General features: G+C 43.0%; 1 long non-coding RNA gene across 2 annotated transcripts; it reads left to right on the top strand.

Moving 5' to 3' along the window:
• Positions 1-1508: 1508 nt before the first annotated feature.
• On the top strand, positions 1509-26077 carry LOC109027985 (uncharacterized). 2 transcript variants are annotated; one of them, XR_008667763.2, is made up of 4 exons: positions 1509-1628; positions 17216-17397; positions 22981-23372; positions 25862-26077. It is a non-coding gene; the product is annotated as an uncharacterized lncRNA (long non-coding RNA). The 2 variants fall into 2 exon arrangements; XR_002007039.3 differs by having other exon boundaries at positions 1524-1823.
• The last annotated feature ends 319 nt before the right edge of the window (positions 26078-26396 follow it).

Genomic DNA, 26396 nt, shown 5'->3' with positions numbered 1-26396 from the left:
CAACAACTGCCACACACCATTTCCTCATTTATAAAGCAGAGTGATCATTGTTTCTAAGGCTGTTGAGAGAATGATGACAAATAAACCTATAAAAGAAGACGCAGATGTCCTGCCCTTGATGTTAAGCCTAGTGACAATAGCAGGAATGTCTTGGCATGGGTCAGTATTCTTGTGATGCATAGCCACTTGGCTGTCCTAGACCAGATGTTACATCCGCTCTTGGGGTGGGACCTGAAGATGCTCAGAGGGGCAGGAAAGCTGCTCTGGACATAGGGGCACAGCTGCAGGAAATTGTTGCCTAAGGAAATTCTCAAACTGTTCCACTGATTTATGCCGCTCTGGAAGAGAGGACCTGCGAATGTGAAGGTGTCATCCAAGTGATCTGCCACAAGCCAGAATTTCTTCAAATGTGCATGCTTTATTATTCAAATCATGTGGACTTTCTATTCTACTCCAAAATGTATCAACTTTGATATATGAGTTAAAGAAATGATTTGGGCTCGGTGCAGTGGCTCACACCTGTAATCCCAGCACTTTGGGAGGCCGAGGGACAAGCCTGGCCGACATGGTGAAATCCCGTCTCTACAAAAAATATAAAAATTAGCCTGGCATGATGGCACACACCTGTAGTCCCAGCTACTCAGGAGGCTGAGGCAGGAGAATCCCTTGAACCCAGGAGCTGGAGGTTGCAGTGAGACGAGATCACTCCATTGCACTACAGCCTGGGTGACAGAGCAAGACTCTAACCAGAAAAAAAAAAAAAAAAAAAAATCATGTTTCCATGGCGCAGACCCTTCCAGCCCCTTCCTTACGCAAATGTGCGTGCAGGCACACACCTACGTGGACACGCTGCGCACATTCTTCGCTGCTGCCTGCTTTGATCGGTCTGTGGTCCTCTTCATTCCATTTTGCTATATTTTGACTCAGTTAGTACCCAGATCTGAAATGACCAGCCGAGACTCCACCACTGCACTCCAGCCTGGGCAACAGAGTGAGACTCTGTCTCAATCAATCAATTAATCAGTAGATTTGCCCCAAATATTTGTGTAGCACTGACTTTCCAGAAACACACTCCGTATTGAAGGAGGCTGGGGTTTAAGCATCCCAAGCCTAACGCCCCTCGTCTGCCCTCAGCCTGGCTTCCGGAGATGGGTGAGATCTGGCTCCATCCTACCTGCCTAACCTTATTCTACTCTCATCTTCACCTACCCCAGTTTAATCACGGCCTTCCCACGAATCTGCACATTCTGACCTCCTGACCTTCGCATGGCTGCCTCAGTTTCTCCCTCCCACCTTGCCTTCTCGTGTGAGATTGCAGTCATCCTTGAAGGCCCAGCCCACATCTCCCCTTCCCTCACTACTCCTGTCTGCCCAGCCCTTTCAATTGTACACTGCACCACAGAATTTAAAATGAATCACATTCTTGTTTGTATTTTCATTATTGTTTCCATAGGAACCACCCCCACCCGCCACCCCTGCAATCCACAGTGATGCCCACAGCAGTTAGAATTCTCCTAGACAAACACGTATAGAAATCCAGCACTGGAGAGTTGATGAGAAAGTGGGCAGATCGGCTCTATTCACAGCTGGGGGAAACTGACCACTTTAACAAAAGGAAGAATGCTCAGGTAACATCTAGCCCAAAGGTCGCTCAGGGATGTTCAAAGCACACAGGAGAGAGTGAAGTATCCCATCTTTGGGACACACAAGTCCCACTCAGCATCCATTGAAAGCAAAGCACCAAAAGCATTGAGATGGTGGCAGGACCTCATTTTCCCTCTTCTCTATTCCCTTACTCTTTCTCCAGCACAGAAGAAGCCTTGGTAAGTAAGGCCTGGTCAGTCGTGCTTTAGCAAAGACTGCATGTACATTACCCAGGAAAAGTATTAATGACAAACACAAGCAAGGAGACACTGGTCTGCCGTGAAGCTGTATTTGGAGGAAGCACTTTCTATCTCAGTGTTGCAGGGCAGGTATATTTGCCCCCTTTGAAATAAACAAGGAGTCCTGGGGGTGGGTGAGGTTGGGGTAGAAAAACTGAAGGGAGGTGAGAAATGAATTGAAGTGGAAGGCAAGAAAGGGAAGGAACTCCTGGTTGCTCAACAGAAGTGGTTACTGTTAAGATGGAACGAGTTGGTCACTGTTAAGATGGAAAGGTGATTGATGGAAAAAGCAAACCAACATTTTTGAAGACTCCTCTGTACTCTTCATGTTCAGGACGGGCTCATACTAGAAGTCTTCTCTGACCAGTGATGAGCTGTACCTCTTTCCAATCACTGCAGCACAGCCAACTGGTTACATTATAAGGTGACTGGGGTAAATAATTGATATTATGGTGATACCCAAAATTATTAAGGAAAAATGAGATTATTCTAACGTATAGTCACTTCAAGACAGCATCACATGTTTAGAAAAGACAGATCTCAAGAATAACTCTTTCTACAAGAGCTTACTATACAATAGTTGCCTTCAATAGAAGGTAGCTACAATAGAAACTACCTTAATCATCTATTTACTGCAAAGTTTAAAAAATACAAAATGCTTAGGACAAATACCTAATGCATGAAGGGCTTAAAACCTAGATGACAGGTTGATAGGTGCAGCAAACCACCATGGCACATGTGTACCTATGTAACAAACCTGCACATTCTGCGCATGTATCCCAGAACTTAAAGTAAAATTTAAAAAAGAATACAAAATGTTGTGAATTGGAAATTAACTACACATCCCAGTCATGGGCTTTGGTTACCTAAATGTTTAGTTTCGTTTAGACTTAGAGAAAAACACTTTTATTCCTCCCATTCAGGTCTGCTTAGAACCACTCCCAGCATCTGAACCATCTCTTCCAAGCTATTCCCCCAGAAGACGGGAAGACTGGGCGGTTTCCTCTGTAACAGCTCCCAGAACTGCAGCTTCCAGTGGTTTCTCCCCACCATTGCCCCTCTTGGTTTGCTGGTAGAGTGCTGAGCCTTTTATTCTATGTCTTTGCCAAAGGTTTTGAACAACCTTTCTCAAACAGGAGCTGATAAGATTCTGATAGGTTCTTCCCATTTCCCTCTCTCCACCAAACAAAAAAACAAAACCTCTTTTCTTCTTCTTAATGAGAGGTGCTTCTATTTCAACAGCTAGTTTATAAGAAATGAGGTCTCACTGTGTCGCCCAGGCTGGACCTCTCAGCTCAAGTGATCCTCCCATCTCATTAGCTCCCAAGTAGCTTGGACTATAGGTGCAGGCCACCACATGTCTATTTTTAAAAATTTTTTGTAGAGATGGGCTCTCGCTATGTTGACCAGGGTAGACTTGAACTCTTGGGCTCAGGGGATCTGCACACTTTGGTCTCCCAAAGTGCTGGGGTTATAGGTCTGAGCCACAAACACTTTTTTTTTTTTTACTTCACTTTATCATTATAAAAAGGAGGAGGAGGGGCTGTTTTAAACAAGGTCTCTTCCCACGTGTAAAAAGTAGGGAATGCCCAATTATGACCAACTGCCCTAGAGACCAGGGCAGGGGGGCGGGTTTTAAGCTGCAGCAGATGACAGATGGGCTGGCTATAAAGAGGCGATCTTGGATCCTAGACTGGAAGGCAGTGCCAGCCCCTCCACAGATCTTAGGAAACAAGAAGACCCTCTCCTCCTGTTGGAATGCTGTCAAAGAGTGTTCCTGCAGGTGAGCCTTCCATGTCCCCTGGAGATACCCTCTCATCTTTCTTCCCTTCCTTATACTTCCTACTTTCCTTTTCAATTTCCCACATTAGACCCTCATGACAGATATTCCTAAAGGTAACTTCTTTCTCTTACAAATCAGCCTATGCTGATTTTTGAGCCAGTGAGAAGAAAGGGGACATGAAAATCTCATCTCTAGTCTTACTGGAGGGAATGCAACTCCACCTCTTCACCTAGATTTCCTAGGGGGGAAAAAACAGAACAGCAAATACTTAATTTTTTTTTAAAGATTTTAGGCTAAAAGTTATTTATGAGACCAGTATGACATACAGTCATAGCATAATGACTACAGAACACATTACTGATTTTTCTCAGGAGTTGGGTTGTGGGGGATTATTCTCAGGTAACCCCAGCAAATAACTCCTTAGTGCTGAAATTCATTAAAATTACTCCCATTTCTAATCAGGGTGGGTTGTCTGAGGGGGGCCAAGGATCAAGAAAGTGACAGATGAGAAAGAAAAGAATGATGGTGCCAACATTTAGGCTTAAATCCTCTTAACATCAGTTTTACAAAATGTCTGAGTGACGGAGTTTCAGAATCCAACTCTGCCTTTAGCTATTAAAGAACTGTTAAGAAGGGCTTAGACTTCCAGAGGAAAGCTTTGAAATTGACACAAGCTCCTTAAAAAAGTCTCCACAGCCCAAGATACTGAAGGGCTGGAAAAGGATGGAGCTGCCAGCATATTTAGAGCCTCTGCTGTGCATAGGGCTGGCCTTGAATCTTTTTTCCAACTTCCGAGGCACTGCTAGGCTTGTGTGATTTACAGGGTCTAGGAACCAGTGCTCTCTTCATGATTCTTCCTCCTTGGTGCCACTGAGGGTGGCATTTGTTTAAGGAAATATGGTTCTTCTGCCCTTGTAGTGGGCACAGTGGAATGGCCTGGTGTGCAGGAATAAGAGCACAAATGTGGATTCATGAGTGGAAGTTTTAATAAAACTTATAGTCAGTTCCACAGGAAGTCCTAGCTGGAATTCACCATCCTGACTGGTTAAGAAAATATTTTCTGAGGTTATGAAGTAATCACAGATCTTCTTGGAGACTGGGCTTGGAAAGTATGTCTGGACTCCTCATCCTGACGCTGAAGGTCTTGAGTGGTAGATAAACAAAAGTTTGTCAAAGAGCCCTGGCCAATAGAACATTCTGAGTCCCAAGAAGATCAGCAAAAAGTGTTTTTCAAGAGGTATGAGGGGCTGGGCTTGGTGGCTCATGCCTGTAATCCCAGCACTTTGGGAGACCAACGCAGACAGATTACCTGAGGTCAGGAGTTTGAGATCAGCCTGACCAATATGGTGAAACCCTGTGTCTACTAAAAATACAAAAATTAGCCAGGCATGGTGGTGGGCACCTATAATCCCAGCTACTTGGGAGGCTGAGGCAGGAGAATCATTTGAACCTGGGAGAGGAAAGTTGCAGTGAGCCAAGATTGTGCCACTGCACTCCAGCCTGGGCAATAGAGTGGCATGCAGTCTCAAAAAAAAAAAAAAAAAAAAAAAAAAAAGAGGTATGAGGATGTAAGTGGGAGGATCTAAGCAAGCAGCTTCTTGATGTGACCAGAGCACAGGGGCTGGTGCACACTAGGGCTCCATAAATATTAATATTTATTGAAGAATGAATGAATGAATGAATGAATTGTATCATTGACTTAAACCTTGGCCCATGTAGCATGACCTTTCATTTCCAAGTATGTTCCCAGGAAGGATTTTCTTTCTTGACTTCACATTTAAAGACTAGGAATGTCTCCTAAACATCACATCTTTGTAAGTTTCTATACACACAAGCAACTCTACACAAAGCTACCCTCAACTTTTCCAACTTATCTCCTCAAACATCTCCACCAAATGTTGAGGGGTCCCTAACCTAGCCTGCAACTACCTCAGGATGGTGGGATATATGTCATTAACAGAAGACCTGCTTAATGTTTTAACTTGAGTTGCTCTGGGAGATGCACTTCACCTCATCGCTGCTTGTTTATTTCTGATCACTACTAAGGCCACTGGTGTTTATGAGAGATTAGTGAAGAGTTCTAGTTTTAGAGAAGAGTTCTAAGATATATGAGTGTGCTTGCATTCATCGTCTCAAACTACCGTTACAAAATACCACAGACCAAGTGCAGACTGAGTGGCTTAAACAAAGGAAACTTATTTTTGTACATCTCTGGAGGCTGAAAGTCCTAGATCAAGGTCTCTCAGGGTCAGGCTCTGGTGAGGGCTCTTTTCCCAGCTCACACATGGCGGTTTTCTGGCTGTGTCCTCACATGGAGGGGAGAGAGGAAGCTCTTTGGTGTCTCTTCTTATGAGGACACTAATCCCGTTGATTAGCTGGTGTTTCTTCATATTAGGACACTAATCCTGTGGAATCAGGGTGGGCCCTATCCTTATGGCTTCATTTAACCTTAACCACTTCCATAAAGGCCCTATTTCCAAATATAGTCATGTGGGCAGGCGAGTTAGGGCTTCCAACATAAATATGGGTAGGGGAGGGATACAATTTAGTCCATGGGAGTGTTCCCTCACCTCATTAAAATAGTTTGAGTATAGGCCAGGCATGGTGGCTCATGCCTGTAATCCCAGCACTTTGGGAGGCTGAGGTGGGCAGATCACCTGAGGCCAGGAGTTCGAGACCAGCCTAGCCAACATGGAGAAACTCTATCTCTACTAAAAATACAAAATTAGCCTGGCGTGGTGGCACATGCTTGTAATCCCAGCTACTTGGGAGACTGAGGCAGGAGAATTGCTTGAACCTGGGAGGCGGAGGTTGCAGTGAGCAGAGATTGTGCCATTGCACTCCAGCCTGGGCAACAAGAGCGAAACTCCATCTCAAAAAATATATATATATGTGTAATTCTCCATGAAGATGAAAAAATGGAAAGGATAAGATTCCAACATCTTTTACCTTCCAAATTGTGATTGTTCATGGTTTCTGTAAACTGTCTTTTCTTTCGTTTTATTTTGCCTCTCCTTTTTCTTGTCACTGTTGTTGCCATTAGGTTCACTAATTTTCTTTATTTTTTTTGAGATGGGAGTCTCGCTCTGTCACCCAGGCTGGAGTGCAGTGGCGCGATCTTGGCTTACTGCAAGCTCTGCCTCCTGGGTTCACACCATTCTCCTGCCTCAGCCTCCCGAGTGGTACTACAGGCGCCCGCCGCCAAGCCCGGCTAATGTTTTTTGTTTTGTTTTGTTTTGTTTTGTTGTTTTTTTAGTAGAGACGGGGCTTCACCGTGTTCGTCAGGACGGTTTCAAACCCCTGAACTTGTGATCCGCCTGCCTCGGCCTCTCAAAGTGCTGGGATTACAGGCGTGAGCCACCGCGCCGGCCCAAGTTCACTAATTTTCAACGTTTGAACATTAAAAACAAAGCATGGGACATAAGCCTGACTGTAGGTTGCAATAGATGGTATCCTGCACTGTTGGCAACCTCCCCTCCTGCCTGCTATATTCCTGCCTTTCAGAGCCTCCAACTGCATCTTCAGTCTTTAGAGCTCCCTCCAGAATCCCGGTCTGCACACTTCTCCTTAAATTCCTCCTCCTGTTCCTGGCATGCTCTGTCATTCCAAGTCCTACAGCCTGTTCCCCCTTGTCACATGAACAGACACACTCTGAAGGCAGAGAGATCTCTTCCACTGGGAGATCTCTGGAGGAGGGTCTTATAGAAAGTGGTGCTCAATAAATGCTTCAAGGAAGAATGACACTTCTAACATAATTGCCGTTTTAGTAGCATAGCAGGATGGAAGAAAAGACTAGTGTACCGATATTTGGCTCATTCTTTTTCATCTGGCAAGTGCTGGATCAGGAGTCAGCAGATCTGGCGTTAATTCTCACCTATGTCCTTTTCTACCCAGAGCTTCTCTAAGTTTCAGCTTCCATGACTTTCAAAGGTAATCAGCACCTATCTTAAAACACTATTAAGGAGGGTTACTACATTAGATAATGTAGCTAAATTCATCAACACGGTGCTACATATACCATAATTCTCAATAAATGTATTTTGAATTTGAATAATGTTACATGAGAGTAATGCATTACTTCCTGTTAATCTATATATCGAAGAGTGCCAAACCATTCACTGCTTTTCAGGTGAACTCTCCTTCACTGAAGTACATTGCTACAAAGTATATTATAGTTTCTTCTTTATGAATTTTTAAATAATTCCTCTTAAGACTGTTACTTGAAAGGACTTTTGGAGGCCAAAGATGATAGTGATTTTTTATTTGTTAGGTATTACTTAGTGAAAAAATTATCAATCCTTTTAAACATGAACATTAATTCAAAAGAGACCATTCAGAAACAATGTATGGGGGACATTAAACAATAAATACAATTCAGTTCTTTTAATACTTATCGAACTCATGTTAATCTGATCTGATTTTATTCTCCCAAATATTAGAGCAGAAAATTCTTTCAAATTAGTTTATAAATTACTTTTCTACTCAAGAATCTTTAAGATCTGGATACTGACTTGAGCATTATAGGGACATGTGTCAGTTTAGCATCAATAGTTTTTAAAATACTATGTAATAGAAACTATTTAATACAACTAGTGTTTTGAAGAAAACTCCTTAAGAATGCATTAATAAACAAGAATGCCTTGAAAACTTTTATTAATAATCAAAATAAAATAAAAATAAATATACCACAAATTAGAGACAACAAAATACGCCTAGAGTAAATTAATGTTTAATTAAAATAATACCAGAAATTAATAAATTTGGAAACTAAAACTGGAAGAATTAATTCCTAAATTATGATGCTTTGACTAAAGCAGACACTGAAATTAATAAATTGCTAACTCACCCAATCAAGTAAAAGAGAGAAGTACAATTATTCAACATAAGATAAAATAAAATGGAAATAACCTCAAATATATGATGTTTTAAAACATGCATACATTGTGGAATGGCTAAATTGAACTAATCAGCATATGCATTCCCTCATGCAAGCATTTTTTTTTGTCATGAGAACACTTACCTACTCTCCTAGTGATTTTCAAGTATTCAATACATCGTTATTAACTATAGTCACCATGTTGTACAATAGATCTCTTGAACTTCTTCCTCCTAATTGAAATTTTGTATACGTTGACCAACATTTCTCCAACCACCAACCGGCAATTCTTCTTGATAAAAATTTTTAATGATATAGGAATAAAAGGTTACTTAATAAAAAATGTAGAACTCACATATGTATATTTGTGTATATCCATGTATAGAGATCACCACAAAAGCCGGATAAATGTAGAAATATAGCAACTATTCTCATTCACATCAGAAACAAAATAGGTATATCTATTGCAACTGTTTTTACTTAACATTGTTCTGGAGACACCAGCCTATATAATTATATGAAAGAAAAAAGAGGTATGGATTTGGGGAGAAAAGAAGTACAACTATTATTATCTGCACATAATATTATTGTATACTTGGAAAGCATAAGAGAATAGTTACAAAGAGTACAAATAAGAAAATTGATAAAGATGACTGGGTATGTAATTAACATATCAAACTAAATACTTTTTATATAAACAAAAATAGAAATTGGGAGATATAATGAAAGTATAGTAACAATAAAGTAAAATACCTAGAAAATATATTAAAAATGTGTAACATCTATGTAATTAAAACTTCAAAATGCAATTGAAAGACATAAAAGAAAAATTTAATGAATAAAAAGAGTGCCATGTTCTTGAAGAGAAATATACAGCATCATAAAGATGTCAATTATCTCTAAATTCATCTTAAAAGTAATGTAACCCACAGTGTTTGGGGAGGAAGAGGGGCAAAGTGACAAACTGATTTTATTTTTCATAATAAACAAATAAGCAAGAAGAGTGAGAAATTTTTTTTAAGTAGAACCCCAACAACTATTAAAATATGTTGTAAACTATAGGAGTTAAAATAACATAGTGTTTCTTGACTAAACAGACCAATTAATGGCTTCTAATAGAAAGGGCAGAAGTAGACGCAAATTCATGTAATAAAGATAGCATTTCAAATGAGTTAACGTGGATTGTTTTATAAATAATATTGGAACAGCTGTTTAAACATCTGCAAAAATAAAGCTATATTCTTTAGTGCATATTTTACATAAAATAAAATTTAGATATATTAAAAGTTGAAATACAATAATGGAACTATTAAAAGTACTCAAAGTATACCGTAAGAAGATTTCATATTATAGTTTTTAAAGTGTCTAAGTATGACACAAAATCCAAACACAAATAAAGAGAAAGGTCCACATATTTGATCACAACAATAAAAAAAAGCTTCTGCAAAGTTAATGGGGTGTGGGATCAGAAGACAAGTAACAAAAGGGAGAAAATATTTACACGTTACTGTGGCCCTGTAGTATAGTTTGAAGTCAGGTAGCATGATGCCTCCAGCTTTGTTCTTTTGGCTTAGGATTGACTTGGCGATGTGGGCTCTTCTTTGGTTCCATATGAACTTTAGTTTTTTCCAATTCTGTGAAGAAAGTCATTGGTAGCTTGATGGGGATGGCACTGAATCTATAAATTACTTGGGGCAGTATGGCCATTTTCATGATATTGATTCTTCCTACCCATGAACATGGAATTTTCTTCCATTTGTTTGTATCCTCTTTTATTTCATTGAGCAGTGGTTTGTAGTTCTCTTTGAAGAGGTCCTTCACCTCTTGTAAGTTGGATTCCTAGGTATTTTATTCTCTTTGAAGCAATTGTGAATGGAGTTCACTCATGATTTGGCTCTCTGTTTGTCTGTTATTAGTGTATAAGAAAGCTTGTAATTTTTGTACATTGATTTTGTATCCTGAGACTTTGCTGAAGTTGCTTATCAGCTTAAGGAGATTTGTGGAAGTCAGTGTGGTGATTCCTCAGTGATCTAGAACTGGAAATACCATTAGACCCAGCCATCCCATTACTGGGTATATACCCAAAGGATTATAAATCATGCTGCTATAAAGACACATGCACACGTATATTTATTGCGGCACTATTCACAATAGCAAAGACTTGGAGCCAACCTAAATGTCCAACAACGATAGACTGGATTAAGAAAATGTGGCACATATACACCATGGAATACTATGCAGCCATAAAAAATGATGAGTTCATGTCCTCTGTAGGGACATGGATGAAACTGGAAACCATCATTCTCAGCAAACTATCGCAAGGACAAAAAACCAAACACTGCATGTTCTCACTCATAGGTGGGAATTGAACAATGAGAACACATGGACACAGGAAGAGGAACATCACACACCGGGGACTGTTGTGGGGTGCGGGGAGGGGAGACGGATAGCATTAGGAGATATACCCAATGCTAAATGACGAGTTAATGGGTGCAGCACACCAACATGGCACATGTATACATATGTAACAAACCTGCACGTTGTGCACATGTACCCTAAAACTTAAAGTATAATAATAATAAAATAAAAATAAAAATAAAATATTTACACTTAATAGAGCAGATAAACAGCTGATTTCTATGATTTATGAAGATTTCTTATAAATCAGTAAGGGAAAAGACCAGTAACCAGCAGGAAAATGAGCAAAAGAAACAGCATATTTTTTCCTGTGAAAACTTTTAAACATATAAAAAAATACTCAACCTAACTCCAAATGCAGATTTTAAAAAAATACAATCAGATTTTTTCACCCAGCACAATTTCACTTAGCCCAAACATTTAAAAAGATAAACAGCTTGATAATGCTGTGTGTTGGCTGTAGTGTGGGCAAACAGGCCCTCCATATTTTGCTAGTGGTATAGAAAGTTGGCAATATCGAAAAAATGTAAGACGTGTCCCCTTTGTCCCCATGATTTCATTTCTAGGAATTTATATTACAGTTATATTCCCACATGTGTGAAATGATATATGTACAAAGATATTTATCACAGCATTGTTTGAAATAGCAAAAAAGAGGACATGACCCAAATGTATTAAATAAATTACAGTACTTCCAGACAATGCAAGACTATGCAGCCATTTAAGAAGAAAAGAAGCCACTCAGTAGAGCCTGATATGTCAGCAGTCCCTAAGGTGCATTGCTAAATAATAAAAGCAAGATGAAGAATGCCATGAATAGAGTGTTAACAGCTGTGTAAGAACAGAAAAAGAAAGAGCAGTGCGCATTTGCAAATGTGCTTGTGCATGCCTGGAATACCCTGGAAGGGCACGCGAGGCTCATCAGCAGTGGGTGAGTCCCACCAGGAAGGGGTGCTGCCCAGTCGGAGCCAGGGTGAGATCCAGATGCTTTCCTAAGTCTAGAGCTTTTGTAACTTTCTGATTTTGTATCATCTGTACATATTGTTTTAAAGAACAAAACACTGGGCACAGTGGCTCACGCCTGTAATCCCAACACTTTGGGAGGCTGAGGCAGGAGGATCACTGGAGTCCAGGAGTTCGAGAGCGGCCTGGGCAAGACGGTGAGATTCCCATCTCTACAAAAAAAATATAAAATTTGGTTGGGTACGGTGATGCATGCCTGTGGTCCCAGCTACTCAGGAGGCTGAGGTGGGAAAATTGCTTGTGCCTGAGAGGTAGAGGCTGCAATGAGCCAAGATCGCACCACTGCACTCCAGCCTGAGTGACCCTGTCTCAAAAATAAATAAATAACTAAAATAACGTTTAAAGTCCTTGACTTTATTCTTTTCTTTAACGAGACCTTACTGCTTACAGCTAATCAAAAAAAGAGTGTTCAACGTAGGGAGAAAGTAAGGTTTTGAAGTCAAATAGTATTAAAGAGGAATGGTCATAAACTAGGAAAGTAAATGTTCTCCACCTTTTCTGTTTTCTCATCCGCACATCCACACAACTACTCAAAAATAACACTTACTGAAAAAGACATGATTTTAATCTTTTTACGGCTGAATAGTATTCTGCTGTGTATACATACTACATTTCCTTTATCCAATCATACTTTGATGAATGCTTAGGTCAATTCCCTGGCTTTGCTGTTGTGAATAGTGCTGCAATAAACCTGGAAGTGCAGGTATCCCTTTGATAAAATGAATTCTTTTCCTTTGGGTCGATACCCAGTAGTGGGATTGCTGGGTCGAATGGTAGTTCTATTTTCAGTTCCTTGAGAAATCTCCATACTGTTTTCCATGGAGGTTGGGCTAATTTACATTCCCACCAACAGTGTATAAGCATTCCCTTTTCTCCACTTCCTCACCAACGTCTGTTATTTTTTGTCTTTTTAGTAATAGCTATTCTGACTGGTTGACTTTTGCAGTAGCACGAATGTAACTGGAGGCCATTATCTTAAGTAAAACAGCTCAGAAACAGAAAGTCAAATACCATATGTTCTCACTAATGAGAAGTAGCTAAATGATGTGTACACATGGGCATAGAGTGTGGAATGACAGACACTGGAGATGACAAAGCGTAGGGTGGTGAGAGGGACGTGGAGATGGGAAGTTACCTAATAGGTACAATGTGCATTATTCGGGTGATGGTTACCCTGAAAGCCCAGACTTCACAGCTAGTCAATATGTCCATGTATTGGTAACCCTTAAACTTATAGAAATAAAAAAAATTTAATGGGTTTTGTGCACGACAACTATATCTCTGTGAGCATAGGGAGGTCACCCCTACTCTTCCAGCCTCAGTTCCTGCACTTTTATAATGAGATCTTTGGAGCAGATGTTCTCCAAGGTCCGTTTTAGCTCCAGAATTCTATAAAACATCACTTTGATCTTTCCCTAAGGTCACTTTATTAACTTACTTCAACATTAGCCCACAAATTGGGGTTTACCAGCTGCTTAGTATTGCTTGAAGCTTCCTCTTCATTTAAATAAAATGGTTCCAATACCAAACTTTCTCTTAAAGCCAAGTTTATGATACAAACATATTCAATTTGTGTGTTCCTTTTTTAGTTCCCAAAGCTTGTATTTATACACACCCCAATTTAGACCATTTTCTGTTTTCTAAAAGCCAGTATTCTTTCTTGTTCAAACTATGCCTAACCAAAATATGGTAATCTTTATGGCTAAGCTGGAGGTATAATGTGTTTTCCTCTCATAGGATTTTTTAAAAGACAAGACAGTGCTCAGGAAAGAACGTTCCATTTTCTGTTAACTTCAGAGATTTGCAGAGGAGTCCTCTGCCCTGCTTTTCTGAAAGGCACCTGGGGTTCAGGATGAGCGTCTCTTGTAGACCCGGGTGCACTGCTTGCCAGAGAGATCTCTGAAAGGTGGTTCTGCTTTCCAGGGAATTATTTAGCCAATATGCATTACCCAGCTCCTCAACCTTTTTATATGATTCCTGCCTGATGCTGCCTTTTGGTGACTTCTGGTAAAGCATCAGCACCTTATCATCTGCTTTAGTGACAAGCTTGGGAGAGTAACATTAAGTCACGACCAAAATATGTCTTGGTGGAGCATGAACAAAGCATAGATTTTTTGTGGGGGGAAAAAGGTGTTACTTAGTTTCAAATTGCCATTCAATGATTTGTTAGTAGATTTAGTGACATTGTATACATTTCTCAGGCTGTTAGACTCCCTATTTTTTAATCCATAAAATAAGAGTAATAATAGCTACCTTACAAGGTTTTTGTGAAGATGATAAGAAATACATAAAATGTATTATATATATAATAATATAATATGAAACATTACATATAGTATGTATCATAAGTTATCTTTTTTGTTGTTTGTTTTTGTTTTTATTTTTTGAGATAGAGTCTCACTCTGTGGCCCAGGCTGGAGTGCAGTGGCACGATCTTGGCTAACTGCAACCTCCATCTCCCAGGTTCAAGCGATTCTCCTGCCTCAGCCTCCTGAGTAGCTGGGACTGCAGGTGCCCACCACCACACCCAGTTAATTTTTGTATTTTTAGTAGAGACAGGGTTTCACCATGTTGGCCAGACTGGTCTCAAGCTCCTGACCTCAAGTAATCCACCCACCTCGACCTCCCAAAGTGCTGAGATTACAGGCATGAGCCACCGTGCCCAGCCAATATGTATCATAAGTTATCTATTACATAATATATATTAGTGTAGGGACTAAAATCACAAGATTTTACACTTGACCACTCTGCACCTCTGTTCCCATTCAGTAAAATAGGCATTTTAATAGGTCCTAACTTAACAGTGTTATTGGAAGGGTTAAGTGAGTGAACACATATAAAGCATTTACATACTAGCTGGCAAAAAGCTCCACAAATATTGTCGCCATATGGCAAGGTCCCCTTTATGATATCAGCCCTCGATTCATGATGGGCATTGTGTCATTCATTTTCTCAGCGATGATCAAGAAGCACAGATGCAGATGTCTGGTGGCATTTCACGGGTGCTACAGGAATGGAGCCCCTGCAACATGCCGAGAAGAAACAACGTGTAGCCTGCAAGATCCTCATCTTTCAGAGAGAGCAGCAGGAGCGTGGTCTCTTCCTGCTCTCTCAGCTGAGATGGTCTCAATGCCTGGCCTCTTATTTTCAAAATATGGTGTGGGTCTCCTTTAGAAAAGAGGAGGTACTGATGGTTATTGAACCAAACTGGGGCTCACTGGCCTTGTGCAGCAAAGCCAAACACTGATGCTGGGCCTGCAGGGAGAGAAAGCGAGGCATTTATTACGGGGCACCAAGCAAGGAGGATCGGGCAGCTCATGCTTAAGACTAGAGCTCTCAGATGGGTTACAGGTAAGGGCTTTGAAAGGCAGGGAGGCAGAGGGTACAGGCAAAGTCCTAAGTCAGTACTTGGAGGCTATACATTGGTTTGACCCAAAAACAGACCTCGAAGCGGGGGCAGGTCATAGGTGGATGCAAAGCTTTTCTGGTTCACAATTGGTTAAGGAATCAAAGTTTTGTCTAAAAATTTGGGATCAGCAGAAAAACAATGTTAGCTCTGGCTCCTGGGTGTGACCTCCTCCAGGCCTCTTAGGAAGAAATTTAGAACGCAGAACAGCCGTCAGAGCTCAGTCCTTAGTTTCTCCTTATCTGAGGTCTGTGTGTCAGAGGATCTATTGAGAAGGGGGTCCCGGTTTGTGAAAAACAACCCAGGGACATATGCTAAGATGTTATCTTCAGTTTCCATAGGGAACCAAACATCTCCTGCCTCCCACGTCCTTGGCTGCTGCCTTAGGCTACTATTACCTTACTGTTTATCAAGTTGCTGATTTACTTCTCAAGGCTAGCTGGGTGCCTGGAATTTCCCTTGAAGGAACTCAAGATTTTTCTTTATTTCCATGCTTGGGGGCCCCCACAGGTCCCTAAGGCGGGGCTTGGGGGGTGGGGGTCCTTGCTCTGTCTCACAATGTGATAGGGTGATGAAGGTGCTGGACTCAGATGGGAAGACACAGGTTCCAGCAGCAAGGCAGATACTTGACTAATGCCTGGCTCTCTGCCTCCTCACCTGTTTAATGACAGTTTATTTTCAGGGTAGATACAAAACACAACTCCCCAACAATCTTACTTTTGGATGTAATTTTCAGATCTTCTCCTGGGAGTGGGACAGGGGAGCAAGAGAAAATAAAAAGAACAGAGAGTGGGGAGGGGCAAAGATGTCAATGAGAGCTTCACAGAGGATCTTTCTTCTGGGCACAAGAAAAGAATCACATCCATCCTGGGGAAACACCTGTGAAGTTCATTCAAACTGCGGTATTGCCTAATCAGCATCTCTGAAAAAAAACACAGTGGAAGGACCAGGCACACATTAGAGTGTCCAGGCTTCATGGCTGCAGCACCTGCACATTTGAGAGCAAACAGCTCACTCCAAAGCATTGACTCAGCAGCCACAGCAAATGGGCATTCTGCTTAAAAAGAAAAACACCTGTTTGTATATAGCAGTCATGCTGTGTCAAGAAGGGGAAGATGAACAGGAGCAGAGGTGGGCAGAGCATGTTGCCGAGTGGTCCCCAGCACACAGCTCCAGATGTGACCAGGAGCTCTGTACTGCCTAAAAGTTTTAGAGCATTTGGGGAAGGCTTTTCAACTCAATTAGCATTTAATAGTCCTGATGTTCAATCTCAGGGATCAGCTGTGAAGTTACTAAAGCCATTGCCATGAGGCTAGAGTAGCCAGTTGTGTTTGAAATGTCAATGCCTTTCCCCTGACACTACCTTCTCCCTCCTGGCAGTCCCGCCCAACTTGAGGTCCTGATATTTAGTAACATTTCCCAAGGGTAGGTGGTCATCCTTCAGTCTTGAAAGCAGGGCCCTTGAAGAAACCATGGAGTCAACTCAAGCTTTACTCTGTACCTGGAAAAGCAAGCCAGTGTCAGAGAGTCGAGAGCAGGCTGGGGACCTGGGCACCACAAATGGGTGAATCCCAAAACAAGGGAGCGCCTTCTCCCATGAGGTCAGGGGGTTCTAACTGACCTAGTTGTCTAGCTAATGAAGTGAGCAAACTCCCAAAAAGCACTGAAAGTAGTTGCCTCTATATGATGGGATTATGGTTGAAATTTGTTTCCTTTTTTTATGTTTTCAGTATTTTCTGAATTCCTTACATTGAGAATAAGTTATTTTATAAACAGAACAAATTGCACGTCATTTATATACTAAAACCCACATAATCCTTTTCCAGCTGAACACCTCCCGAGCGGATGGCATCAGAGAGAAGCTGGATGTTTTTCCTCAAATGGATTAAGAAAGCAGAAGCTTCTGCCAGGGGTAACAATGCCACTTGTGGGCACCACTGATTTTTAAAGCACTCCACATTCATTAGCTCATGGAGCCTTCGCAGCATCCCTGGAAGGCAAGACATTGGTAGGTATTATTCCCATTTCAAAGAGGAGAAACAGGGTCAGAGAGCCACCTCATTCTGTCATCAAAAGGGTCACTACTGAAATCTGGAGCACTCACTTGGAGCTCAAGTTTCCCTGGACCAGAGCTGCATGGCACTAGGATATTTCTCAACTGCAACACACACCCATGCCCACAAACCCTTGTATACATAAGCGCACAGCTTGCATGTGCCCAGCCATCTGAGTCTGGGACTTTCGTAGGAGTCAAAATGGAATTGTGCAACTCCAACCATGATGCTGGATGCTCCTCTCTGCCTCATCTTGTTTTCCTTCCAAGGTGGGGAAAGTGTGGTGGTCAGTAGAACTGGGGCTTTCTCATCTTTGGATGGTCAGGGGCAAAGACCCTGGGTGAGCCGCCCGGCCATGAGCTGTTCATTGCATCTGTCACATAACATTTTTATAAGACTGTGTGTCTTATAGAATCAGGAGCTCAGGCTCGTATCTAGACAAATAAGAGAATGCCTCCCCACGATAGCCCTCTTCTCTGTAGGCTGTATCTTTTTCTAATCACTTTGGCAGGTGAAAGTGTTTTTTTCCTCTAAATGAGTCAGATGGGCTGGGAATGTGTAACTCGGAAAAGAAGATGCTCTCATACCTGTACATAAAAAAGACAGACTGCCAGTTACCTCAGCCTTACCACCTGTGCTGGGCACCCGTTCAGAGCTCCTGAATGATTCCATTAGTGGGGAATTCTTAGTTGATAGGTATGAATTAGTTAACTAATAAAACTCTATGCTATGCCAGCCAAAGACTAATTAATAGTGTCTCAAAAGACATGTATTTTGCTCATTTTTAAATTTTTGTGCAGGTGGGGTCCTTTTCAACTCTGACCCGAGTTAGAAGTTATTTTTCTCACCTAAATGCTCAGAATATAAATCTCAGTCTCAAGAGAATGTGAGCAACAGATCAGACACAAACAGACCCAAGAAAGAGAAAAAAGGAGAGAGCTAGAAAACCGAATCAAGAGGCAAAAAACAGACATTTTGCAGAGAGCATTAAGGGCAAACCAGTATTTCAATGTCATTGAAGGTAACACTACTTAAAACAGAGCTATGAGCTACTATAACTACAGGGACTGGAAGTTTCTGTAATTAGCAAATATGTTGCATGCATCACCCCAACATAGAATCACCTGAGATAAGTAGGGGGATGAGATACTAAAGATCAACAGAGCCTGAATTTTGAACGAGGGGAACTCTGAACTAGGCAAGAACGGAGATTATTGCACAGGACACAAGGCTTAAAGTCCAGACATCTTTGTGAAAAAGAACAGAAGGTTAACACTAGAACTTTCGTAAAAATAACTTAGGTTTTTTTCAATTAATCCTTTTGTTATCTTGGTAAAAAGTGGGGAGGAGGCCGGGTGCAGTGGCTCACACCTGTAAACCCAGCACTTTGGGAGGTCAAGGCAGGAGGATCATTTGAGGTCAGGAGCTCAAGACCAGCCTGGCCAACATGGCAAAACTGCGTCTCTACTAAAAATACAAAAAAATTAGCTGGGCGTGGTAGCACGTGCCTATAATCCCAGCTACTCGGGAGGCTGAAGCAGGAGAATCACTTGAACCAGGGAGACAGAGATTGCAGTGATCCGAGATCGTGCCACTGCACTCCAGCCTGGGTGACAGAGCAAGACTCAGTCTCGAAAAAAACAGTGAGGAGGAACAACTTTAGTAATTGTTATGATCAATATCTGGACTAGGTGTGTCTCATTGGCAACTGCAGATAATGATATCATAAACCATCCACTGAGTATCATAATACGCTGGTCACTGTGCAGGATGCTTTAAAAATATTGAAGTGGATCTTCTCAGCATCATGTGACATAGGCATGATGACTTCCATCTTACAGAATGGTACACTGGGGCTCAGAGAGAAGATGTGACTCACTATTGTAAACAAAATACAGAAAAATACAAAGGAAAAGAATGCCCCTGTAATAATATACCTGCTGTTTTTTGATAACTTTTTCTGTACTTGTATTATCAAATGTCAACAAAATTGAAATGCTTCATCCAGCATCTTGTGCCCTGCTTTTTCACTGTTTCCTTCCATCATTAAATATTCTTTGAGAAAATCTTTTTTTTTTTTTTTGGAGATGGAGTCTCGCTCTGTTGCCCAGGCTGGAGTGCAGTGGCACGATCTCAGCTCACTGCAACCTCTGCCTCCCAATTTAAAGCAATTCTCCTGCCTCAGCCTCCCGAGTAGCTGGGACTACAGGTGCATGCCACCACCCTCTGCTAATTTTTTCTATTTTTAGTAGAGACGAGGTTTCACCATGTTCGCCAGGATGGTCTCAATCTCCTGACCTCGTGATTCGCCCGCCTTGGGCTCCCAAAGTGCTGGAATTACAGGCATGAGCCACCGCGCCCAGCCCTGAGAAAACCATTTTTAATGAATAAATTGTTTTCCATTCTTTAGTTGTATCATCAGTTATTTAACCAACCTCCTATGTGGGACATTTGGGTAGCTTCTAATATTTTTTCCATTACACTAATGGCTGAGATGAATATTCTCGAACATAAATCTTGTACATAAATTTGATTATTGCCTAGGATAAAGTCCTAAAACTAAAATTACTGGCTCAAAGTGTATGAACACTTCAAGGCTGTTCATACATAAATTGCCAAATAACCCTCCAGAAAGCTTGCACCAATGTATATCCCCATCAGCAGCAGTGGGTGAGGGGTGAGAACACCCATTTCTCCACATCCTCTGCAGTAAATTCCCACCAATGAGATAAGCAAAAACTTTCCATGTTTATAACTTGCATTTCTTTGATGGCTGGTGTGGTCCACGTCTTTCCTTGTTTGTTGGGCATCAGCTCCGGCTCTATTGTGAATGTCCTATCATGTTCTTCCTGTTTGTCCATCACTATGATTGGGGATGCTGGAATTTAGGACCCCAAGGAGGCTCTGCCTGACCTTTTCAGCACTTAGCATTGTTCCACTTGTGGTGAGGATGAGGCAGAGTTCATTCTCCATGAAAGAAAGACAGTTGCTTCCTCGATACTTAGCAAATGTCATTCCTATCAGCAACTGACCTGAAGCTGGAGGCGGTGGCTAATCCATTGAATCATGGTGGCACTGTGGGCATTGTCAGGTCCCTAGTTTAGAAATGCACCAGGAGCCAGGGCTGGAACTTTAGGACTAAAGGACTCTGCAAAACTTGTGATGTCTCAGAGACATGACCTTCCTCCTGCCTCCACTTGAGGACCGAATCAGGCTGTGTTGCATGGAGCACAGCTGTGCCTCTGTTCTCCCAGGACGGGGCCTGAAAGCCCAGCATGGTAGCAGAGTCCCTGCAGCTGGTGAAGATGCCCTCTGGGTGACCCTGAGGCACAGTAGGAGGAGAGAAGGGTGGCAGTCCTCACACTTCTGGAGAGGGAGCAGTTCTCCTGGAAACGCTGCAGCAGCCCCCGGAGGAATGAACACAAACCACACAGCCGCCTGCCATGAACTTGATCTCAGTGGTTGGAATTCATCCCTCTTTTCTGCAATTCCTTCACCTTTGCCTTTCCCATGCCTTTCTCCATTGGGAAGCAGTCTGGTCTAGCTTGAAAGTCAGTGGACCAAGTTTGGAGCATCCAGGACAGGTTAAACCCCTTTTAGCTGTTATGAGTGAATGAACAATGACACAATTCCTTTCTAGTATTTTTCATGGTATTTTGAAACAATGTATGCAGCTGCTTCCTTCATACAACCACAGACTCTTGTTTTGTTTGTTTGTTTGTTTGTTTGTTTGTTTGTTTGTTTGAGACAGGGTCTCGCTCTGTTGCCCCAGCTGGAATGCAGTGGCACGATCTCGGCTCACTGCAACTTCTGCCTCCCAGTTTCAAGCAATTCCCCTGCCTCAGCCTCCTGAGTAGCTGAGTACAGGTGCACCCCACCATACAACTGCAGACTCTTTGAAAACATTTATGCCACCCCTTGTATGCCTGGCACATAGTAGGATAAATGCTTCTTGAAGGCATGAATGAGCCAAAGCATATTTCCACCACAGAAACCCGTACTTGAGCTCATCTTTGTAGCAGCTCTTCCCTTAGGAGCCATGTAGAATGCAGCAGGACTCTCAACCGTTCCCCATTGCCACTCGTGCTAGACGGAGCATTCCTCACCGCATTGCTCTGCGTGGGCCGGGGGCAGCCAGATTAAGGCTGTGTGACAGCTGCCCCCCACCCCCACCCCAGGACTCGCAGAATAGCGAAATGTCTGTCTCCCCAGCTTGATGCTGCTAGGAACAACACTTCCCGGAAAAGGAGAAAGATCTAACTAGTGTATACCTGTGTATACCTGTGTACACCTTTGTTTACATTATACAGATAATGACAAGCTCTGTTGGAACAAAGTCACCTTAAATTCACACAACTCTTGGTGCCAGACCCTGATAGCAGCTGAAGTGGGTGTTTGCAATAGGCACCTGCCTCAAACCAAACCCTAGTCTGAATCAGAAATACATTCTGTAGCAATAAATAGCTTGTTGTCACACTTTAATTGCGTGTTTTGTTGAGGGGGTGGGTAGCGCCCCAGAGCTTAAGTACTCTGGGAAGAAGCCCCACAGCACCCGTGGAGCAGAACAGAGGGCAGGTGGCTGGTGGGTCTCTGGGGCAGGACCTCCAGTGCTCATCCCCACCGGCAGCAAAGCGGCCTCCAATCTGTGGGACAGAGACCTCAGCCTCCCGGTGTGCTCCAGCACTTCTGGACACCCAGAGAGCTCTAGCCTCACTGAATAATTGAATTTCCCATCGGAAAGAGGCTCGGCTCTCTCCTCACACAAACATTAGGGCTTCTGAATATTTCAGGATTTCTGGGTTGGGTAGGGTCGCTCACTTGCCCCTTTGGATAACATAAAGCCAACGTCAGTGGCTTTGGGCACAGCCTTGTACAGAACCGCAAAGACAGAAAGTCTCTGCGTGTGCCCTTCCTCCCCTCTGTGCCATTTTCTGCTGTATTCAATAACCTGTCTGCTTTGTGAGCAGTGATTGAGCACCTGCTGCAAGTGAGGTTCTGTGGTCTCCACCAAGAAGAGCCGGCTCAGGGAGGAGGTTGCGAAAAGACGGGTGCCGGGGTTCTCGCCTGGGCCTGCCTGCTGTCAGTAATAGACTGCTCCCTGCTGTGTTGATGGGCCTCCATGAATGCGACCACTCAGGCGCCCTACCCTCGTCTTCCTGGGTCCTTTGTTTTTCAGGATTTAAAAATTTAAAAAAATTGTTTTGGTAGAGATGGGGGGGTCTCACTATGTCGCCCAGGTGGGTCTTGAACTCCTAGCCTCCAGCAATTCTTCCATCTCAGCCTCCCAGAGCACTAAGATCACAGGCATGAGCCTTTGCGCCCAGCCTGGGGCTTTTGCTATTGGCTTCCACACAGCCCCATTAACACTGGGGAAGCCTGTGGGACCACTTTTTCTTCAGGCTGTTACTGGGGCCCGAGAAAGCTCAGATTAGTGCAAAGCAAGCTCTGTAAATATCTCGCATCACCAAGTTTGATAATTTCACCTTCTCCCTAACTCCATCCATATGACCCCCAACACATACATTTGTTTTCCCCAGGAAGAGCCTCCAAGACAATGTTGAAAAGTTGGCCCTGCCGTCAGCTTCAGCAGGGCAGTCCTGCATAGCTGCCACTTCTACCGAGGACCACCCTGTCCAGGTTCCACGCAAGCTCATGGTGGCTGCTCCAGCCCAGCAGAGCCACTTCCTGGGAGTCACCACCCACTTGCATCTTACTGTGGCTCTTCTTCTGTGTCCCCCAGTCATCTGCCTACACAGAGAGAGCACAGCCACTGAAGCCTGAGACTCACGAAAGACGCCTGTGCTTTGAGGGGCTGCTTCCCAGGCAAACTTCGTTGCAGAATTCTGATGTCCCTGTCTGCTTCCCACTCAGGGAGTTAATGGGACTCCACAACAGGACTCCCAGAAGTTCTCCCTGCCTGCATGTGATGGTAAATTTCATGTGTCACCTTGACTGGGATGAGGGATGCCCAGATAGCTGGTAAAATGTTATTTCTGGGTATGTCTGTGAGGGTGTTTCTGGATGAGATTAGCATTTGAATCAGTAGGTTGAGTAAAGAAGATCCAATCCCTTGAGAGCCCTGTAGAACAAAAAGGCAAGGGAAGAGCAGATTACTCTTTCTCTTCTTGAACTGAAACTTCCGTCTTCTCCTCCCTGCCACGTTGGTACTCCTGGTTTCTGGACCTTCAGATTCCAGGACTTACAAAGTCTGCCACCCAATCCAGTTCTCAGGCCTCCAGACTGGACTGGGAAGCATGCCAGCAGCCAACCTGGCTCTCGAATCTTTGGACTCAGACTGAATTACAGCACCAGCTTCCCCAGCTTTTCAGTGTGCGGATGACAGATCGCAGGACTACTCAGCCTCTGTGATCATATCAGCCAATTCCCACAATACATCCCTCATATATATATATGTATATATGTATGATATGTACATATACCTCTATGTCAGATATAGAACTCCTATTGGTTCTGTTCCTCTGAAGCACCCTGACTAATGTACTGGCCTCTCTAGTGCTGGTTCCATCAGAGAGGATCATGTAGACTCCCTGTCTCACCTGCTGCAGTCACCTATTTAGAGAACTACCCCTCACATCCCCCTGGAAGACACAGACTAAACCTCCTGGGACAAGGCCTGGAGAGAGGGGCTCTGCACATGGTCAAAGCACATCCCTCTCTCTCTCCCTGCCCCTAAGTTTGGAGAGTAGGACTCAGACCATGACTCAACAGCAAAACTCATGTTGCCTCATCTCTCAAACCACCAAATGATATGAGGGGAGGGATGTATGTGAGCCTGTAAAGATCCCTACTTCCTCTCCAATAGGTTTCGTGGCTCTGGAGATATTTCTTAAACAGTCACCCTCACTTCCTTGGCGTCAGGTACACACACCAGGGACCCCCAAGGCATGGTTTCTTCATTCTTACTACCCTCAGTTCCACTCCAGCTACAGTGTTAGCTGATAGCAGGAAATCTCAGGAATTTCCAAGGGCTCATTTTTTAGAGACAGGCTGGAGTGCAGTGTGCAATCATAGTCCACTGCAGCCTCCAACTCCTGGACTCAAGCAATCTTCCCACTTAAGCCTCCTGATTAGTTGGGACTACAGGCATGTAGTCCCATTTGCCATGGGACCACATTTATCATGCCTGGCTAATTTTTATTTTTTTTTTGTAAAAATGGAGTCCCCCTATATTGTCCAGGCTGGTTTCCTACTCCTGGTCTCAAACTATCCTCCTTCCTTGGCTTCCCAAAGTTCTGGGATGATAAACATGAGGCACCATGCCTGGCTTTCCAAGGGCTCTTGAATATAGAAAAATCTCTAAGAGTCAAAATGATTGTATCGGTCCGTTTACATGCTGCTGATAAAGAACATACCGGAGACTGAGCAATGTACCAAAGAAAGAGGTTTATTGGACTTACAGTTCCACGTGGCTGGGGAGGACTCACAACCTTGGTGGAAAGTGAAAGGCATGTCACACGTGGCAGTGGCAAGAGAGAGAATGAGAGCCAAGAGAAACGGGTTTCCCCTTATTAAGCCATTGGATCTCGTGAGACTTATTCACTATCACGAGAACAGCACAGGAGAGACCTACCCCCATAATTGAATCACCTGCCACCGGGTTCCTCCCACAACATGTGGGAATTGTGGGTGTTACAATTCAAGATGAGATTTGGGCGGGGACACAGTCAAACCATACCATTGACTTAGCTCTAGTGATAAAATTATAGGTAGCCCTATTTAGGGCTAGAGAACTTATGAAGCATTCCCTTACATCTCACCGCATGGACAGCTGACTCTAGCTGAAACGCCCCCATCTGAAACGCCACACTAGGCTGACTCTAACTGACCAGTTTGGTTCTCTTAAGGGTGCTTTCAATATTGTGAATCTTGCGGTCTCTCCTGGCTAAAGATATAGCCTTAACGATAAAGCTACACCCAGACCATCAGGCTATCACACCCATTGATCTACATCTTCCTCCCTTCTTCCTCCCCACTTTGGAAGCTATAGCAAAGCACATTTCAATTCCCACTTTAAAGTGCAATCACCAGCCTCTAAATAATTAATCTTGTGTCAATAGGAGGGCATGCAATCTCCACACACACCTATGGTGGTCGATCTGCCCAGTGAAGGGGAGAAGCAAGTTTTTCCTATGGGGTTTCCTTGGAGTTTCAGAGACTGAAGTTTAGGGAATGATGGGAAATTTAGGGAATGTATGTGTTTGGAAGTGACAAGGGGAGACTTCTTCTGTAGGGGAGGAGGTAGGGAGCCCCTCAGTGCTATTCCTAGGTAGCAAGTTGTAGTAACAATTGGCATCACACCCCATCACCACCATGAAACATTAATATACCAAAATTATCTCCATACCCCTTTCCCAACATTAAAATTTTAATATTTAACTTTGTGTACTGTTTTTACAGAAGAGTGCTGAGTGATAGATTTGAAATTGGACCCCTGACATCATGAATAGCAGAAGTTAATATCTAATGCAGCTAAAATGCTGCACAGCTTCCTGGAACCCTTAGCACTAAAGACCACCATGCACTGAGGAGCCACCTGCAGCTCTCCACACCATGAAGTGCATATGTACCCCTCCTCTCCGCATCTCGCATGACCCAGCCCATGGTGTTAAACTGACTGAGCAAGAAGCATCCAGAGCCTCTTCTGCTGGATGCATGGAACACACTCCCAAGAGATGCAGCCCAAAATAGGACTCTATGGTCAATGAAATGGAATGGGAAATGCTGCACAGTGTATCCCCTTTCTAAGGATCCACGATGTTTATTGTTGTTGTTGTTGTTAGTGAAACCTCTTAAACAACCTTCAGGAAAATCATACCTGTTTTTCACAAACTTTCTAACCTTTCCCCATGAAGAATTTTTTTTTTTTTCATGAAATGGAATTTCACTCTTCTTGCCCAGGCTGGAGTGCTCACTGCAACCTCTGCCTCCTGGG

This window comes from Gorilla gorilla, chromosome 7 (genome assembly GCF_029281585.2).
Source record: "Gorilla gorilla gorilla isolate KB3781 chromosome 7, NHGRI_mGorGor1-v2.1_pri, whole genome shotgun sequence".
NCBI lineage: Eukaryota > Metazoa > Chordata > Mammalia > Primates > Hominidae > Gorilla > Gorilla gorilla.
This window is presented reverse-complemented; position numbering and strand designations above follow the sequence as displayed.